A 20,700-nucleotide genomic window follows, 5' to 3' on the forward strand; every position below is an offset into this window, starting at 1 on the left:
TGATACAGAGATGCCATCCATCCTATATCGCCAGATAATGGTCTTCTGGAAAATGCTCTCACTGATAGACGGGAGGGGAAAGCACACTTGCTGCATGTGACCAGCAGGAGCCAGAGTTTATCACCTTTCCTTCTCAGGAGGGAAGGGAGAGACTCGATGAGGGATTTCCCCAGCGGTGCCCAGCTGGTGGGGTCACTGGGACTCACACTCCTCCACAAAACGTGGAACCCCCTTGCCCCCCACCCACCCCAGTGTGAGTTGGGGACCCTTGCCCATGCTCCTGATCTTGGTCATCTTGGGTCAAATCTTACCTTATGAGGTGGTTGCTTTAAGCCAAGCGAAGTCAGAGAATCTTCCTTTCTCCTGGGAACCCTCAGGTCCGGCCCAGTGCCTGCCTCACCCAAGGGAAAGTAAACTCTTAGTCCAGGAGTGAGTCATCCCCCCACCCTGTGTTGAGTCCAGGCCTCTGTCTAACACTGAATCAGTGACTTTTACTGCCTATGGTTTTGAACATTGGTAAACGTACCTAATTTTGATAATCTGCTTTTGAAAAGAATCTTTCGTTTCTCAGCCTGGGAGACACCAGAGTCCTCTAACTGGGAAATTTTCCTAATGCAGCCCCAGTGACATGCTGACCCCAGGACTGTAAGAAGCCCATTCATTTCCTCCCCTCATGGCTCGATAACGGGGCTGAGAAGAAATGCCTCTGTGAGTCAAGGCTACTGTGGACCCCTCTGTCCTTTGTGCCCTGAGGACCCATCTCTGTGAAGATTATCTTCTTTTTTGTTGGTCTGTTTATTTTATTTTTCCAAATAAACTTTTTTTTAACTATATGGAGTATAGTTGATTAACAGTGTTGTGTTAGTTTCAGGTGTACATCAAAGTGATTCAGTTATATATATACATGTATCTATTCTTTTTCAGATTCTTAAGATTATCTTTTTTTCTAAGTCCCTACAGTTTGCTCTTGCCTACATGATTACACATTGGGCATCCCTTATATTTTCAGCAGCTCATCTCATAGCTGCCTCCCACCCCTCAGAGGGTGAGGTTCAGCCTCTGCCACAGACCGATGTGAGGAAGGTTCGATTCCATCAGAGCACATTCCTGGTACTCAAGCATCCCTGATGGATGTATTCTCTTGGCCCTTCGTCATCAGCCTCTGACCCCACTCTGTCCCTTGCTCTTGCTCTTGTAGAGCTGGGGATGCACAACAGTCTTGAAATTCCTTCATCTCCTCCTTCCCCTTCCACCCAGCTTCAGGTCTATAACCACGTGCTTTGCATGTATGGCCCCACAAATGCCAGTCAAGGACACCCTAAGCGCAGAGTTCCATCCCAGGGTTCCCCAAGTCCCCGTTTCTTTAATTACTTCCCCTCCTGACACATGTTTCAATAGCACTATTTACGTCTATCTATTCCTCTCGAACTGTAAAAGGTTTTCATTTCTTTCCATATCACTTAACTCTGCTTGCTGTGTTTAATAGCATTCTTTATTGAGCATCTTTTTTCCAAAGTGGTTTCCAGAATTTCTTCCCTCAGTGTCTCCAGAGATCAGCCTTGTCTTCATTGGCTTACAGCCGGGTAAACTCCTGAATGGAGACCTTATCTGACTTGCCAGCAGTCACTCAGCCATTCAGTAACACTCAAACATAAAGATCCGACATTAAAATTACTGGTCTCTCAACTATGGGTAACCTCTCTGGTCCCAAGGAAACAGGAACAGGCTTGATAGAAAAAACAGTGTTCACTTTAAATAGCAGTGGCAATGCTTAAAATGATCATCTTTGGGGTTAGACTGACCTAGCTTCTGTCCAGTTCATCCAAGCTTCAGCTGGGTGACTTTGTGCAAATTACCTAACCTCTCTGAGCCTTCGTTTACTTATCTGTTGCATGGGAATGGTAATACCACCTCGCAAAGTTGGGAAGATCAAATGACAAAAATGCTTAGCCCAGTGTCCAGTATAAATGAAGTGGCCAAATAATAGTAGTGATCATTAATTTAAAGAAAATAATGATATAGCTGAACTTAATTTTTTTTTAAGTATATGAAGAAATGCTCAAACTCATAGAAATCAAATAAATGTAAATTACAACAGTGAGGTGCTACTTTATACCATCACATCAGAATGGCAAAAATAAAAAATGGCTAATATCATGTGTTGGTAAAGATGGAACATTTCTACATCACTGGTACCACCATTTTGGAGAATAATCTAGCTGTATTTATTGAATTTAAATATATATACCTTATAAAAAATAAAATATAAAGATAGAAATTAGATGGTAGGTGTGCTGAAAGTTATGTCTTCTCTGTGGTCACTCCATGAGCCCCTCTTCTCCCCTCCTCTGCTCCTCCCGTTGACATGGCATCCTCTAAGAATTGCACCTGGATCCTCTACGGCTTCGCCAGATTTTCCTTCTCGGGGAGCTCAAGTACTTCAATACCTCAACTCTTTTTGTTGTTGTTGATTAAACTGCTCATATAGGATCTCCATCTTCTCCCTAGTTGCCAGGATCTCCTCATCTATGGCAGTGTTTCCCAACCTTGCCTGATCATAAAACTTACAGGAAGTGGGAGTGGGGGGACTTTAAAAAATCTCTAAACCCAAATCTGCAATGGGTGTGGGGATATGCAAGTTTAACAGGCCCCCTAAGGTAAGTCTGTGATCAGGCAAATTTGGGATAAAACAGCCTATTCAGCACAGCCACCATGGTCTCCTAACCCAGGTCTCATGACTTATGAAGGAATTTGCACCACTATCTCCTGCAACTAACAATCAGAGGGAAAGAAAAATTGGAATCAAAACCCTGGGGATGTTGTGATATTTCTATAGCTTATAAAGACAAGAGCTGGCACACTTAATATTGAGAATCTTTTGAAATATTGAAATAAATATGGCCACCATATCTGCAGGACACTTCTGTATGAGAATCCCAACTTTTAAAACTAAATGTGCCAACAGAGATCAGCCAAGATAGTGAAGTAGAAAGACCACAAGCTCACCTCCTCTCACAGGTACACCAAAATCACAACTACTTATAAAACAACCATTGGTGAAAAAGACTCGAGCCCACTAGAAAAGATCTTCTACAACTAAAGATATAAAGAAAGAACCACAACAAGACAGGGAGGAGGGGCAGAGTCACAGTATAGTCAAATCCCATACTCCCAGGTGGGTAACCCACAAACAGGAGAATAATTACATTGCAGAGGTTCCCCCAAAAGAAGTGAAGGGTCTGAGCCCCATATCGGGCTCCCCAGAACATTTGGCTTTGAAGGCCAGCGGGGCTTGCTTTCAGGAGTCCCAGAGGGCTGCGGGAAATGGAGACTCCTCTCTTAAAGGGCACACACAAAACCTCACACTCCAGGATCCAGGGCAGAAGCAGTAATTTGAAAGGAGCCTGGGTCAGACCCATCTGCTGATCTCAGAGAGTCTCCCAGAGAGGCAAGAGGCAACTGGAGCTCACCCTGTGGACACAGACACAGGCAGCAGCAGTTCTGGGGAGCTCTTTCTGCCACGTGGATACTGCTGCTGGCAAGCATCATTTTGGAATCCTCCCTCTAGCTTGTTAGCCTCAGAACCCAGCCCCATCCCTGCCCAACAGCCTGTGAGACCTGTGACACCTCAGGCCAAGTAACTAACTGGGCAGGGACACGGCCCCACCCACCAGAAGAGAGAACTCACAGACATCCCTGGACACAGCCCTGCCCATTAGAGGGCCCAGAACCTGGCCCCACACCCCAGTGCATAAGCACTAGACCCGGGACCTCCAGTGCCCTGCATCCAGACACCCCAGGACCCAGCTCCACCCACTAGTGGGCGGGCACCAGACCCCAATCCTTGGCCCCTCCCACCAGGGAGCTTGCTCTAGCCTCAGGACAAGCCTCACCCACCAGCCGGCAGACAACACTGGTGTTCCCTCTATGCCCACTTTCTAGAGATTTTTTTATCATAAATGGACGTTGAATTTTGTCAAAAACTTTTTTCCGCATCTATTGAGATGACCATATAATTTTTATTCTTCAGTTTATTAATATGATGCATCACATTGATTTCTAGATATTTGCTGCATCTTTTTTTTTAATCGGGGAGCAAAATTGTCCCTAGAATCACTTGCCCTTGTGCTTTCTTGGGCAGAACTGAAGAACAGACCCACCCCTAAACTTCTCACTAGCAAAAGGAAATGGAATTATTAAGTTTGCCTTGAACCAATCATGGTCTATTCCTGAAACTCACCTTCCCTGAGAGTATTTCTAGAATACATTTAGGAAGAAGAAAGGAATGGCTCATAGATAGGTAACCAATGGAGTCTTGAAAAATGCACAAGATCATAAGATCACAAAATAAACTTTCTTTTTCATTGCTTGATTTGCAGAGTGTTCATGCCAACAGATTTTAACCACACACAATTTCACTTCCAAACAAATGCCTAAGTCCTTCAAAGCAAATTTATAGTTTCATTTGTATTAGATTGCTAGGTTGCATCTGGACTCTTAATTACAAACAAATTAACTCCTACTAATATTACAAAGAGCATATGCTGGCCTCAGGGAGGTAGAATGGAAGGAGAAAGGTCTAGTCCAAGCTTCTCCCACCCAAGTGTGGGTTCTCAGTTGATGGACAGAAGGTCTAACTAAGGTCATGACCACCGTTCTGTTTAGACAAAGATATTATTAGAGGGTCCATCTTTAGATCTTGGTGGCTGGGGGTCAATATATATTTTTATTCCAAAACTAAAAAAGCTTTTATCTTTAAAATAAAAAGTTATTAGGTATATCATAAGAACCCTCTCTATATTTAATTATTGAATAAATGTTGATATTTGTTAATTTATATTCTCTCCCTTTCTACAAATGATTTGGAGAAGCTTATAAAAAAAAAAAAAGGGCCAATCTGAATAAGGCTAGTGGATTGCACCAATGTCAATTTCCTGCCTGTAATATTTTACAATAGTTGAAGAAGATGTTCTCACTGGGGGAAACTGGGTAAAGAGTAGCCTGGATCTCTCTGTATTCTTTCTTACAACTGCATGTGCATCTACACTTATCTCAGAATAACAAGTTTAATTTAAAAATAACTAAATATAATCAAAAAGGGTAAAATATAAAGAACTGAGCATATCATTGGCAGCAAAAATGGTACATCTGAAAGCAAGAAAAAGCAGAGACATGCAAACCAGCAGTCCTCTGCAGTTGTTAGCAGGGGTCTGAAATTTTGGTCTAAGCTTCCTAGTGGCCAAAGGAAATAGGGAATTACTTACAAGGATCACAGTGCCCTAAAATTTTATTAAAAGTGGGGAGGAGAGACTGCATTTCTGATACTGCAACCTGAGAGGAATGTGTTCCCTTTACAGATATGTTGTGTTGTACCCAACAACAATCCTACAAGAGAAAAAACAGAAAAATTCATAGGACTTTTTTTTTTTTTTTTTTTTAGTGTTCTTGAACCTGCAGAGACAGTGGAACTCCATGGTACATTTCAGAAAAAAATAAAATTCTGAGGGGCCAATAAGTTTCACCCATGGGTAATGAAAGGAGGCACAGTGACGTCATTTGATCACCTTTCTGCCATAATTACTCACAATTATTGAATTACGTTTTCACCCTGACACTGTGAAATACATGTTCTTCAGGAGCGACAGGCAAAGGTGACTCTTCAATACATTTTCCAGAGTCTTCCTTTTGAGCAAAAATCAATGGCTTGCCAGCCATCTCCTGTCCTCCTGGCTCTTCCCTGGCCCCAGCGCCATCCCCAGCATCATTTCTGGGCTGCATGGCTCCAGGGGAACTCGCTGCAACACTGGGGAATCTCTCCAGGTCCCTGGACAAAGGAGCCATGGCAAAGAGCACACAAGGGAGCCGCTGAAGTTTCCTCTCCCTTGTGAACAAAAGCAGAATTGGGCATTTTTTTAAACAGTCCCTGGGTAAATGCTTCTGGGCTAGGTGTTACTTTGCCTCGGACAGGCACAAATACAGCATGCCCTCTCAAGCACACACTGGAGAAGTCAAGGTTGAAGACACATCTTAAATGACGCTGTTAAGTTCAGACATTACTGATTGGTGGGGATCAAAAGGCAAAGGATTCAACTCATGGTCTCTAACCCGCTGAAGTTGATTATCTGTTCAATGCCAAGTATAGATAAGGTCCTGGAGAAGCCACACAGAACTGAATCAGAGGAGAATCCAAGTGTTGTAAACTCAAGATGTCAGTGCTAGGTTTGAAGGAGCAATCTGAGAAATGAAACCAGAGAGTGAGTCTTAAATGAGGTCTTGGAAAGAGAGAGGAATTACACAGATTGCCCGTGAGGAAAGGGTATCCCTCACGGGAGGTACAGCAGAGAGAAAAACATGAAGGTGGGATTCACAAATTCATCCTCAGGGGACATTACACAGATTGATTTGGTTGGCCAAACAAGGCCATGGTGGAGGGTAATGGAAGAGAAAGCTGGAGAGATAAGACCAACTAAGGCAAGTCTTTGAATACGACACTATGGCATTGAGAGGATTCACGAAGAAAGACAGCAGCACGTACATGCCAGCCTAATAAAAAAGTAGAGACAATGGACTGTCTCGTGCATCAGAGGTACTCTGCCTAAATTATTTTTGACCTATTGGCACATCTTTTATGATCTACTAAAAAATTAAATTTTTCATTCATCTATTGTATTCAACAAGCGCAAGTCACGAGCCCAGATTATTAATGATGTCAGATCCTGTATTACTAAAACAAATGCATGAAGGTTCCATTTCTGATGACAAAAACAGAGTCATTTGTTTCAATCATGGAAGACAATCTTATTAAACATTGCCAACTTACTGCCAAGCTGGCTGGTCACCAAGGCACAGCTACAGAACAAATGGAATCGAGAGGACTGTCAATCTTCTGACAGTGTCACAGTCCCCAAAATAATAAACTTAGGGAGAGATAAATCTGTTATGACTTGGACACTTTTACTTCTTAATTCTGGAGTCTTTCAAGTTCACCATTTTCATAATCCTTTCATGTAACCACTAAGCTGTTTGGCAAATGCTAGCGAGGATGGGTAAAATGGTCCTATCTGCGTGGAAACCTTATACATATTCAGATAAACTGACTTAACCTTTCAGGAAAGTAAGTTAGTAAAATAGATAAAAAGCCTTAACAATGTTTATACCCTTTGACCCAATAATTTTACTTCTCAGTCTAAGGAAATAATCTGGAATGCAGAAAAGGCATTGTGATCAAGAATGTCCATCACTCTGTAGCTCTTAATGGCCAAAAACAATGGAGCCAACTGATTTTCTAACAGGAGGGGCATGATTTAATAAAGTACCTTCTAGCCGTGGAAAAAATGCTTATGGCACATTACATATATGCTATGTCATATATACTACACTTTCAAGTATACAAATAAGGTTCCCAGAAAGTATATAAATAAGGTTCTCAGAATGAAGACTAAAAGACAACTGCCCCTAAATTTTGACAATGGTCTTTCAGACGTTGAGATATTATGTATCTGTTTATTTTCTTCTTGTTCTTTACTATAGTACTTTCAAACTTGTCTCAGTACTCATGTATTACCTTTAAATGCAAATAGAACTCTTGCAACATTCCTGAACAGGTTCATTCTAGAAGGTCCTCTAGCTGGGGGGCACCAGGAAGAGTAAAAGACAAAGAGCGCAAAAAAACCAAGAAGGATGGTAGCTCCTATTACACCTGAAAGATAAACGTGCTTGTTCCAGATTTGCCAAGAGAAGCTTGGAGGGATTCCCAGGGAACGAGGCCAGAGTTAAGGTGCTGCCCAGATCCCAAATAAGCCCAGCCCCTACTCAAATGGCCTTGAGGTAGGAGAGATAAGATAATACAAATGCCAGTTAGTTTTAGGGGAACCCCAAAAAAGAGAGTTTCATGCTTCAATTCCTATTTGGAATTCTGGGAGAAGACCACTTTGTGGGATGCCCAAAGGCAACATGAGGTAGTCTCACTAGAACAGAAATGGCAGAGTGGGGTCTGGAGCCTCTGAAGTAGTTCTCACCCCAGATCTCCATGGCCTAAGCAGCAAGGCACAGAAAGATCCAGAAGTTCCCATGAGACTCCATGGTGAACAGGCCAACGAGCTGAAGTGGCCTAGAGTTGTGACGAAGAGCAGCCAGGTGATGACGCTAGTGACCAGACTGCCCCAGCATTAGTGGCAGATGCAGGCGCACACCCGAGGCCAGGAAAAATTCACTATTTTTTTCTTTAGTTTACCCCTTGGAGCTTCAGATGCACAGAACTAACTGCATCATACTCCTAGGTAATGGCATGGCATCATTTAGTGGCACACTCTGATCGTCAGTTTGTGATGAAGTATGGTTGATTGACTGATTGCCTTTCATTCCCATTCTCATGACCATCTTTCTCTCCCACCATGGGCAGTCACCCCATTGTATTTGACTAGTATTCTTGAGTCTGTATGTACCCTTGAGAATTACAAAGTTTCCATTTATATAAATGGTAATGTGCTAAAGTTGACATTGCGTTTTTACTTTCTTTACTCGGCACTAAGTTTTTAAAGTCTATTCATTCTGATGTGTTTATGCGTAGTTTGGCATCTGGATAATATTCCTTGATTTATTTACACATTTCCCAAGTGACAAACACTTCAGATGTGTTCAACTCCAGCACAGACACTGTTGCAATGGATATTCTTTTGCATGTCCACTCATAGACCCTTAGGAGAATTTCTCTGATGTGTATCACCAGAAGTGGAATTTCTGGAATAGAAGAAACACACCTACTTAACCTAATGACTGACTACTGCTTTTAAAAGTGGCCTCATAAGTCTTCAGTATGAAAAATAGTTGAAGAGTTACAGTACAAACACACACAGACACTCACACACACACACACACACACACACACACACCATGCCTATGACAGATGCAGAGCTGTGCGGCTCAGATCCCTCTTCAAGGATGGAGGGAGTGTGGTCCACAGTCAGCCTCCAGCTGTCAGCTCCCACAGGGTCCATCTCCGTTGTGGAACATGTGGTCTCTAGCCTCTTGGGATTGATTATATGACCAAGGCCACATATAGATAAAGACTTGGCTGCAGTTCTTACCTTCCCAGGCCAGCTATTTCAGCCAAATGTCAGCAACACTGAAGGGTAATTTCCGCTCCAGAGGCCCTGGCTGATCGGCCAAGGCTTTGCCCTGCGTGCATCACATCTCAACTTCTTCTGCCCAATACTGCATCCTCCCTCCTCCTGTCTCAGGTGCTGATCCCTGGTAAACTCTGTCTCACTGTCTGCTCCTGGAGCACCAACATGCAACTGCACCACTCGACTGCCCAATCTTGCCAGCTGGCTGTGTCTCTCATTGTTCTTTGAACTTTCATTTCTCTGCTTCCTAATGAATTGACATGTTTATTCATATACTTGTCAGCTGTTCAGTTCTCCCCTCCTCTGAACTGATTTATTATATCCATTATTCTTGGTTCCTTTGACTTTTTCATGCTAACATGTAGGAATTCCTTAATTATCCTGCATAAGCCTTCCAGTTTTAGACGCCGCAAATATCTTCTTCTAACCTGCCATCTGACTAATAACGATGTCTCTATGAGATTCTACAATGAACTGGATTCTTAAGTTTGATGTAATAAAATCTACTAAGTTTTTACATTTGGTTGTGATGTGGAGGTCTGGCTTAAGAAGTCTTCTCCTACCCCTAAGTCAGATAGTCTCCTGTATTTTCTTCTATTATTTTTATAGAATAGGTTGACGTTTAGGTTTCTAATTTATCTGGAGTCACCTTTATAAATGAGATAAGGTTGGGATTCAGTTTTATTTTCATTCATCTAAAGAGGAAGTTTCCGTAGTAGCAAGAGAGGAAAAAGTAGTAATATAGCTTTAATTGGACAGGGAGGAAAGGTGGGCAAGGGGGGATAACAACAAGTGGCATGGTGTATTATTTAGAGATATGGGCTTGACCATCAAAAGTAACCCAAAACAGAAGCAGTTAAAGGTAAAGCCCTCAGAGAGGGGGAGGGGCAGGATGGGGAGAGGGGGTGGGGGGGACACACCAGGATCTATTGCTTGTCACATAAGTCCTTTTGTTCTCTTTTATTACTTCAGTAACTTTTTACAATTACTATTCAAGTTAAACGTGAACTTCAAGTTAACCTTGAACTTCAAGTTAGACTGAAAAAAGTCACACTTGTTATGAATCCTTCCCAAGCAGACCCTGATGTCTTGAGTCACAGACCTATCCCAGCTCTCCTTACTCCCCATCAATGCATCACACTTCTTCATTGTGGAATGAGTCCCCAACAGGAACTCATCATCTAGGGTGATGTATCACCCTAGACACTCTTCAGGACACCACCCACAGGGGTGGGACATCTGCCTTCAGGGAGGGTGGGCACGTGATTGCCCTGGACATGAAGGAAGGGCAACGACCTCACCGTGAGGGGAGGAAGGCACAGGGGCTGCGGAGATGTGGGTTTACAGAGGGCCTGTGAGTATTACTTTCTGAATAGAGAAAGGAATATCCGGAAGGGACACCACAGTAATTTATCTGTCTGTGAATATACGATACTCTTTCTTCCCCAAAGATGAATTTTAAAAAAGCACTTCATACTGTCTAGCAAGTCCAAATTATTTAGAGCCGCCGTATATGGTTGTGAATGTTCTATGTGTGAATGCCCTGAAAAAATGCTCTTAAAAAAAAATATATATATATATGTGTATATATATATATATATATATATATATATATATATATATATAGTTGTTTCTATATGATACATCATGGTGCTTTGAAAAGAGCTCTGGACTGAGAGTCAAGAAAGCTGAATTTTGGCCTGGCCACTGGCTATGTGATTTTGAGCCAGTCCTCCCCCTTCTAAACGCTTCAATTTCCTCTAAGAGAATGGGTTACTAGATAGTTTCTAACACTCTTCTCAATTTTAACAGCCTACTATACAAATATCTGATTAAATTCCTAGAGAATCCCACAGTATCAGAATATCTATAAAACACATTTTGAACCCAGAAAGTGAATTTCACTAAAATTTACTCCCAAGTGTAAAGTTTTATTTATAAATTTGATTGTCCTTTTAAAATATGTCCTTTAAATGCCATTAATTGATAAACAGCAGAAATGGTTCAAAATCTAATCCAACAAAGTTCCCGCGTGTTCTACTCAGAACAGATGAATCCTTAAATTTTTTAGGGTTATCAGACATGGATAATATTGCCAGTTCATTAGAGGGTTGTATACCATACTTCATTCGTCTATGGCTCAAAGTGTTGTTATCAGCTCAAAGTGTTGTTATCAACTCAAATATTTGACAGTCTTAAAGGTGAGCGCGCCTCTGTGGGTTAACCTTCCCTCTTGTGTGCACACAACATTTCATGAGGCCAACGTAAGACATCTTGCTTATTTGTTAACAGTGCAAGCCAGGTGTACCTTCCCCAATAGCTTCTAATCATTCGTCAGACCCATCTGGAAAAATCCCACACCTTGACGACTGAACTTTCCATCTCTGGTTGAGGAAACTCAGAAGATCCAGTCTTTTATTTCTCTAACACTGCAGTTTGTAGAAAAGAAGGATATGGCTTTTTCCACCCTGCCAGGTTCCCAGTTATGGGATGTGTCTGGTACCGCAGGGTACCTTTGAACAAACAACTGGCTATTTCCATGTATCCACATGTTATTGCTTTGCTACAAGGAAAATATTGTAACACTGGCCATTTAATATTAGAATACTGACCCTATCTTATTAAGTGATCTACCAGTTGTTGGGCATTTCATTACTATAAACAACCTCAGAATAAGAAAACCAAAAGCCAACTCAAGCACAATCACAGGGAAAATGCTTTCAGTGGAAAAGGATGAGCATTTTCTCGGCATCATCACGTATCACAAGATTTAGTTCTATAGCCAGAATGAAAAAATCGGGGAGGCACACAGCAAGCTGCCCCTCTGGCCTGTCCCTGGAGCTGTGCTCCAAAGAGCACCCATCTTCAGCCAACAGATCCGATGGCTCCTTCTCAGCATGGTCCTGTCAATCCCAGCACAGCATTTAACGCTGCGAAGCACACCTTCCTTCTGAAATGGCAGCCTCTTCTGGCTTTGGGGATAACTCTCCCTGACCGCTCTTTTTTCTACCCATAACCAAATGCTGCTGTTCACCAAGGCACTTTCACCAACTTTTTCTTCAAAGCTTTTCGGGGGAAAGTTCATCACCCATGTGATGATGGCTCTGACAGAACTCTCTACAAAGTTCCAATGCAAAAATTTCACTTTCCAATTGTACATTTTCCATCTTGCATTTTAAAATTTAAATCCATTTCTTCCCCACTGATTTCACCAAAAAAAAATCTGACCCCTTTTCCAAGTTCTCTCAGTTAATGTCACCATAACATACCCATTTATTTGGGTTTGAAATCTCACAACCATCTTTCACTCTCCTTTTTTTCCTATATCTAATCAGTCACCAGCTCCTGTCAGTTTTACGTCCTGAAAAAGGTCAAATCTTGATTATCTGAGGTTGAATTAACCACGGTGAAGACTGAGCAGTGACCAGGGATCCTTTACCTCTCCAGCTGAGTGAGAGAACTCATTGTTGCCTGACTGCTAAGCGGGCAAGAATGGACCCAAAACGCAGAAGAGCTGCCTTTGATGTCAGCAGGAAAGAGAGACCGAAACTCCATTTGGCCTACCTGGCTCAACCTCCTGCCTTCACCCCAGGACCTGACCAATCTCCAGGGCGGATACTCGGTAAACATCTGCCAACCACAAGCATGTCCTAGCTGTCTTCTGAGTCTTAGCCATAGTTGTTCCACCACTAGAAAGTCAAGAGTTGACAGTAGTTTCGACCTAACTGTAATTAGGAACTAATATATTCTTCTTCACCACCAATCTCTCCCACTTAATGGAATCTGGACTCTGATTCCAGATTCATTCCTCTCCTTTACTACTACCATAGTCCAAACTCAAATCTCCAGTATCTCTCCTCTAAATGACTGCATAAACAGTCTACTGGTCTTCCTTGCTTGGAGTCACTCTCCAATCCAATTCAGCCCCAACCTTGATTCCTTCTAATATACACCCTGGACCTTATCGCTTCTCTACTGAAAGCTTCAATGGTCAACTACAAAACATTGCTTAGATATCATTTACAATGCTAGTATTCCCGCTATAACAAGTTCTTGCTTATTCATAATCCATTTAGAGTAATACAAAATAAAAAAAAAACTGGCAATAACCTAAGTGTCCACCAACAAGAGAATGTTAAATAAATTCTAGCACATTCAAGATATGAAACATTAAGCAGTCCTGAAAGTCCTTTGAAAGAATGAGATGGTGGCAAACAAAGATATCTGCCATATATATGCCTTATTTTTATGTTTTACAGGCAAACAAAATTTGGGAGAACACATACCAAACAGGGAACCTCTAGACACCACTGGGGAGTGAGGTTGCAGGAGAGAAGGAGCTTTTATTCTTACTTTATAAGCTTCCATGTTATTGAAATGTGTTACAGCAAGCTGATATTATTTTTAAATACCCAAAGCTAATATAGGGTTTATAAATACATTTGTTATCTGAGGGCTTCACTTAGAAATTGTCCTCATTTTATTTTGATTTGGGGTACATTAACATATCTATACATATAAACCTAAAATTTAACCATATAATGTCCTCACTAGACTGTGTTCTCATTGATCATTGAAGACAGAGTTTGATCCAGTTCATCTTTGTATTTTCCCAGAATTCTTTGCATGATGCCTGGCATATATTAGGAGATATACATACATATAATTTCACTACCAATTTCTCCCAGTTAATGGAACATGACGGAACATGGACTGTGATTCTAGAATCATTCTTCTATCGCTCTATATAAGCCATATATACAACTGTATTTTTGCATATTTGTATATGCAAATATATATGCAACCAAATGGGAGAATGATCGGCATTTTGTCAATTTGCCGACAAACCTGTCTTGCTCACTGCTATGAGATCTCCAAATCACCAAGTACTCCAGGAAGGACAAGAGCCATTCGCTAGGGAATGAATCCTTATGTTTGAAATGATGGGCACAGGCTGGCGTTAACTCACAGGTGAGTCAGGGCCATTTGGGGATCAAGCACACCAGCAGGAAGCCTCTTTCTGTGAGACTGTCATTGAGGAACTCAACCCCAGATTGAGGGAGAGGCCCTCAGAATCTTTGGAAGGGAAGGAAACAAATTCCTAACCCCAAACCTACTGGCCTGAAAAGGGAGTGGTCACTTTATACACACATGTCTCCAAAATCCTGCCCAGTGAGTAAAAAGCATTAGCTGGTGTTTAACTAAATATTTAAAATCTCATAGAGGCAAAAAGGATCACCATAGAAAGGAACAAAGAAAAGCAAGCTCAGCCTTTGCGCTATGGCAGTTGATTTCTCTCCCAAACCCCAGGTAGCTGAAAGGTGGAAAGTCTAGAAACAGAATCGAACATGTCTAATCTCTTTTACAACAATGTTCTTATTTTAGCCCATGTCATCAGGGGAAATGGCTGAAAATAGTGACAAATACAACATCAATAAACATAATAATAATTGATTTTCCAGAGATGAAATATTTGAAATTAGTGGACATTTCCCCCCAGAGTATTGGTTGATTAATTTAATGTTCATCTTAGTCTTTCAGAGATATCCTCTTAGTGCTCATCTGCCCTGCCACGCTTTGTGATGGGTTTTGTGGTTAGGACTCCATGGTTAAAGCATATTGCACAGTTCTGCAGTTTTTCAAAATTTATTTTATTCAAGTATTGTTGATTTACAATGTTCTATTAATTTCTGCTGTACTGCAAAGTGATTCACACACACACACATATATATATATGTATATATAAATATATATAAACATTCGTTTTCATATTCTTTTCCATTATCATTTATCACAGGATAGTGCATGTAGGCCCCTGTGCTATACAGTGGGACCTTGTTGTTTATCCATTCCATATATAATAGTTTGTGCCAGCTAATCCCAAACTCCCAATACATGCCTCCCCCTTGGCAACCACATGTCTGTTCTCTCTGTCTATAAGTCTGTTTCGTAGATAAGTTCATTTGTGTCCTATTTTAGATTCCACATATAAGTGATATCATATGGCATTTGTCTTTCTCTTTCTGATTTACTTCACTTAGTATGATAATCTCTAGGTCCATCCCTGTTGCTGCAAATGGCATTATTTCATTCTTTTTTATGGCTACGTAATATGTCATTATATATATGTACTACATCTTCTTTATCCATTCATCTGTCAGTGGGCATTTAGGTTGTTTCCATGTCTTGGCTACAGCAAATAGTGCTGCTATGAACCCTGGGGTGCATGTATCTTTTTGAATTAGAGTTTTCTCCAGATATATGCCCAGGAGTGGGATTGCAGGAACATACGGCAACTCTGTTTTTAGTTTTTTTAGGAATCTCCATACTGTTTTCCATAGTGGCTGCACCAATTTACATTCCCACCGTGTAGAAGGGTTCCCTTTTCTTCACACCCTCTCTTGCTATTTGTAGACTTTTAATAATGGCCATTCTGATCGGTGTGAGGTGGTACCTCATTGTAGTTTTGATTTTCATTTCTCTAATAACTAGCAATGTTGAGCATCTTTTCATGTGCCTGTTTGGCCATCTGTATGTCTTCTCTGGAGAAATTTCTATTTAAGTCTTCTGCCCATTTTTAGATTGGGTTGTTTGGTGTTTGTTTTTTGTGTGTGTTTGTTTGTTATTGAGTTGTGTGAGCTGTTTGTATATTTTGGAAATTAAGCCCTTGTCAGTCACATCATTTGCAAATATTTTCTCCCAGTCTGCATGCTGTCTTTTTGTTTTGTTTATGGTTTCCTTTGCTGTACAAAGGCTTGTACATTTGATTAGGTCCCATTTGTTTATTTTTGCTTTTATATATTGCCTTGGGAGACTGACCTAAGAAAGCATTGGTATGATTTATGTTCACAGTCCTGAAGCTTTAAAGAGAATCCTGATTGTTTAAGGATGGCTGCAGCCAACAGCAACAACAACTACAACAACAAAGGAGATTAAGACACATAAAGTGATTAAGCTTCCAGAGGTTGGGATTTCAGGTTTTTCACACAAGATATAAATTTGGTGACTGTGCTTCTCAACGTTTTTGTAACTTAAGTATTCAAGAAACAGATTTTTGAGAGCTTCTATTTGTACTCCCCCAGAGCACCCAACTTTCACTGAATTAATTCAGAAATCTCAACACAGAGCAAAGATGAGATTCAAGTGACTATTTTCCTTCCTTCCTCCCTCTCTCCCTCCCCACCTTCCTTCTCTTCTTTCTTCCTTTCCTCCTTCCCTTCCTTCCTTCATTTTTCCCTCCTTTCCTCCCTTTCCTTCCTTCTTTTCTTCCCCTTTGCTATTATCTGAATGTTTATGTTCCCCCAAACTCATATGTTGAAATCCTAACCCCCAAAATGATGGTATTAGGAGGTGGAGACTTTGGGAGGTTATTGGGTCATGAGGGTGGAGCCCTCATGAATGGGATTAGTGCCCTTATAAAAGAAACCCAGAGAGATCCCTGCCCTTTCCACCATGTGTGGCTGCAGAGAAAAGACAGCAGTCTAGGAAATGGGCCTCACCAGACACTGAGTCTGTTGGCACCTTAACTTTAGACTTCCCAGCCTCCAGAACTATGACAAATAAATCTTTGTTGTTTATAAGCCCCTCAGTTTAAAGCATTTTTGTTATAGCAGCCTGAATGGGCTAAAACACCCTTCCGCCTTCCTTCTTTCCTTTTCCTTCCCTAGCTCCCTCTTTTCCTCCTTCCTTTCTTCCTTCCTTCTGTAACTCTAAAACAATGTTTTAAAATCACCTTAGACTATTTCAAGGTTTTATATTCATATTTATGCTGGGAGATAAGTGGAGTGAATATTATTTTTTCATTTACTGTGAATAAGTAAAGTGAAACACAGAGAGGTTCGGTGACTTTTCCAAGACACTATGGTGAATGGATAAACAATCCAGAGAAACAGGTTGACCTCTAGAGTTCCAGTTGAACACTTTCCACAAGTTGTTAGCCCTTCCTGTCTGTCAGGGAGAATTCCAGTTGATCTCACTGACAATAGCTTGTCTTATAACCTGTAAGCACAGACTGACTCCTGTATGGAGCCACCCATCTGGTGAGTGAGGCAGAAAATCTGTGTCCACCCTCACTTCTTGTCCCTTCCCAAACGTCACATCACTCAGAAATATGTACTTTATCATTCTAAACATGTAAAGATAAACTGGCTTCCCTGTTCTTAGGGGCTAGGAGTGGAAACTCCCCTTCTATCAGATCTCTTCACATCATCATGCACAAGTGAGTTTAAACCAGTGCTTTGGAAACATGAGCTATGGCTCCTGGCACTGGCTGCTTGCTCCCTTCCCTTCAGGCCACCATTACTATTTGTTGTAACTTGACTTCTGTTAACGACATTGCTCTGCAGTGTGATTTATCCTGTCTAGAACCCGGGGGCACCCGGCCTATGATCTTTGTCCCCTACAAACCGACCAGAGCTGCCTCTCTTTCCCAACTGCATACACTTTGTCTCCCTCTCATCTTTCCTTCTGCCCCATCCCATAGTCCCCACAACTGTGCCCAGGAGACATAAGACACCTTCTGTGAAGACACATCTAGCCTCCTAACATCTCACATTTACAATTTGGTTTTTCCCAGCACAATTACCCATCTATAGCCTTCATTAAGACAGTGTTATTCATCCCAGTGCATTTACCAAAGGAGATGAATTGGGAGTTTTCATGAATGGAAATGAACTTCCCTTTCGACACTTTGAACAGAATGACTCTTCCTAAATAAGGGTCAGAGTGAGATGGCAGCACTGTAAGCCACCGTCAGGTCAAGCTCCCTAGGTCAGGTCAGCATCAGGCATTAAAAAAAAAAAGGCTCCATTAAGTAAATGAAGTCATTTCACAGAAGGGAGGGGAACATCATCACTTGTAAGAATGCATTTTGTAAACTTCCTTTCATTAAGATGTCTTTCCAAAATGTTTCAGAAACAAAGAGAAGAAAACCTCTTCATTTCCTTTCCTAGGTTCTGCCTTTCAGAGCTGTTGAGGCTGAGCGATGCTGGGAATATGAGGAAGTCATACAAATGGGGGAGGGCAGAGCTGGGGGAATCTAGTTAGAGATACAACCTGTATCAGAGTCATGGTCCAAGCATCGGCCCCATTTATAACCTGTTCTTTAACTTTGTTTATCTTTGTAATCATTCACAGGAGCATCTGATTTTCCAGAAGTTGGGGCCCTATAATCATTACCTGTCTTTGGAGAAAATAAGATTATGAACATTTAGTTCCTCTTCTCAGAAAGTCGACACTGTAATAGGCCACTCTTCCCTGACCTTCCACCTCCCACCCTGGTGGGGCTGCTGTATTTTCATGGTTTCCTCTTGGCCCTGGTGCTATAAGCACAACCAACAATGGTGGGATCTTTGATTCTTAACCTCAATCATAAACAGAAAGAGGACAAGAGGACCCACTTTCTCATTTAGGATTTGTGATTGAGACCCTCAGCATTTCTATGAATGAGCACAAGTTTCTGGAAGTGAATACATATGTTTGGCTATCTGGCTTATATTAGTTTGCTACAGCTGCCACAACAAGGTACCACAAAGCCTGAGTGGTTAAAACAACAAAAATGTATTGTCTCACAGTTCGGTAGGTGGGAAGTCTAAATTCAAGGGGTCAGAAGGTGGGGTCCTTCTGAGGGCCTGGAGGGAAGGATCTGCTTCAGGCTTCTCCTGTTGGCTTGTAGATGGTCATCGTCTCCTATGTCTTCATAGCTATGTATCTTCCCTCTGTCACTGTCTGTTACTATGTCCAAATTTCCCCTTTTAATCAGGACACCAGTCATACTGGATTAGGGCCCACCCAAATGATGTCACTTTAACATTGATGACCTCTGTAAAGACTCAATCTCCAAACAATGTCACATTCTGAGGTCCTAAAGGTTAGGACTTAACATATGAATTTTAGGGTACTCAATTCAACCTCTAACATAATAGCTCAAATAAGTTGCCTCAGATTCCAAAGAGAAATTGGTTTTTGGTAAAAGGTGACCAGCAACCACACTGGATTTCTTGTCCCTCTCCTATATACAGCACAGTTTCCCACTCCAGCCCCATCTCTGCACCACAGAAGGTTTAGAGTTGCCAGCAGAAGTCCCCTCACTTGGTTGGAAGCTGTGCTTCAAGTTGACACCTTGAACCATAAGGACAAGCCTATGGGGACAGATGCTGGTTTCAGAAAAGGCTCCCTCATAATGGGCCCTGATCATGGCACCTGTGAACGCCAACGGCTCACCTATCAACCTTAATTCCTGGACCCAAATCATTTATCAGCCCTTTTTATGGGTGAATTCAGATTCCACCCATCCATCCCTTCATCAGTTTATTCATTTGACAAAGAATTCCTCAGCATCTGCCTTGTGCAGGCACTGTGGTAAAAGCTGGAAGCCTAAATGATGAAGACCCATCTCAAGGAGCCCATAGCGGGGTGTGGAAGTCAGAGACAGGAGGAAATCCAATACAAATGCAGTGGCAGAGGGGTCTTTGGGCACACAGAGCTGGGTCATTCTAGTTAGACTAGGGAAGGTCCAAGAAGACCCCTGGATTTACCAGGGAATGATGAACTTGGCCAAGTTCTGACATGATGTCTCCTCCTGCAGGTGTGGCATGACATGAAGCCAAGGAGAAAAGGAGTGAGTAGAAAGAGAGAGTAGTCACCAGAGATGGATATCATCAGGATGGCAATGAAGACCAAGACTGAACTAGTCAGTGGGTCCAGCCTTTCATCTGGCTAGTGCCGTCCTCTTCGCCTTTGCTCCTCTCTCCTTCTCCCCAGACGAAGGCTTCTTCTTCTGGCCTACACACATTCACCATTCTTCCTCAGCCTCTGCCCCAAACTGTGTCTCAAAGTCATAGTTTCCTATGGCTGCTATAACAGGTTACCACAAACTCAGTGACTTAAAACAACACAAATTTACTATCTTATAATTCTGGAAGCCAGAAGTCTAAAATGGGTCTCACCGGGCTAAAGTCGTGTTGTCAGCAGGGCTGCCTTCATTCTGGAGGCTCTAGGAGAGAATCTGTTTCCTTGCCTTCTCCAGCTCCAGTGACTGCCTGCAATCCTTGGCTTGTGGCCCCTTCTTCCATTTTCAAAGACAGCAGTACAGCATCTCCCAATCACTCTCTTTGACTCTGACCTCCTTCTTCCCATGTGATCATATTGGACCCACTCAGATAATCCAGGATTATCTCCCCAGCTCATGATCAGCTGATTAGTAACCTTAATTCCAACTGTGATCTTCATACCCTTTTGCCATGTAATATGACATATTCACAGGTTCTGGGATTAGGATGTGGATATCTATGGCAGGGGGAGGGCATAATTCTGCCAACTATACCAAGCAAAGACAAATTCCTTCCTATGAGAAATTCCAATGACAGTTGTTACGAAAATAGGGTTTTCATTTCAGTAGGGAATGAAAAGTGTCCACTGGGTTTTTGAACAGAAAGAGGACCTGAATAAGGGCAATGTCAGAGCTCAGTGGAATAATATGGAAGAGTCAAGAAATGAGAAAGTAAATACAGACAACACTGTAAGGATAGCATCTGTTTGTAGGGCCAGTAAACAAGTCATTAATATGAGTAGAGCA

General features: G+C 41.8%; 1 protein-coding gene across 1 annotated transcript in view; it reads right to left on the bottom strand.

Annotated features, from left to right (window-relative positions):
- Window positions 1–332: 332 nt before the first annotated feature.
- The window catches only part of SETD4 (SET domain containing 4), a 366,008-nt gene continuing 345,640 nt past the window's right edge, over window positions 333–20,700 (bottom strand). Inside the window, exon 16 of the transcript XR_004349708.1 lies at window positions 333–391. The gene's annotated coding sequence lies outside the window, so the exon portion shown is untranslated. The remainder of the gene's footprint in view (window positions 392–20,700) is intronic.

This window comes from Phocoena sinus, chromosome 4 (assembly GCF_008692025.1).
Source record: "Phocoena sinus isolate mPhoSin1 chromosome 4, mPhoSin1.pri, whole genome shotgun sequence".
NCBI lineage: Eukaryota > Metazoa > Chordata > Mammalia > Artiodactyla > Phocoenidae > Phocoena > Phocoena sinus.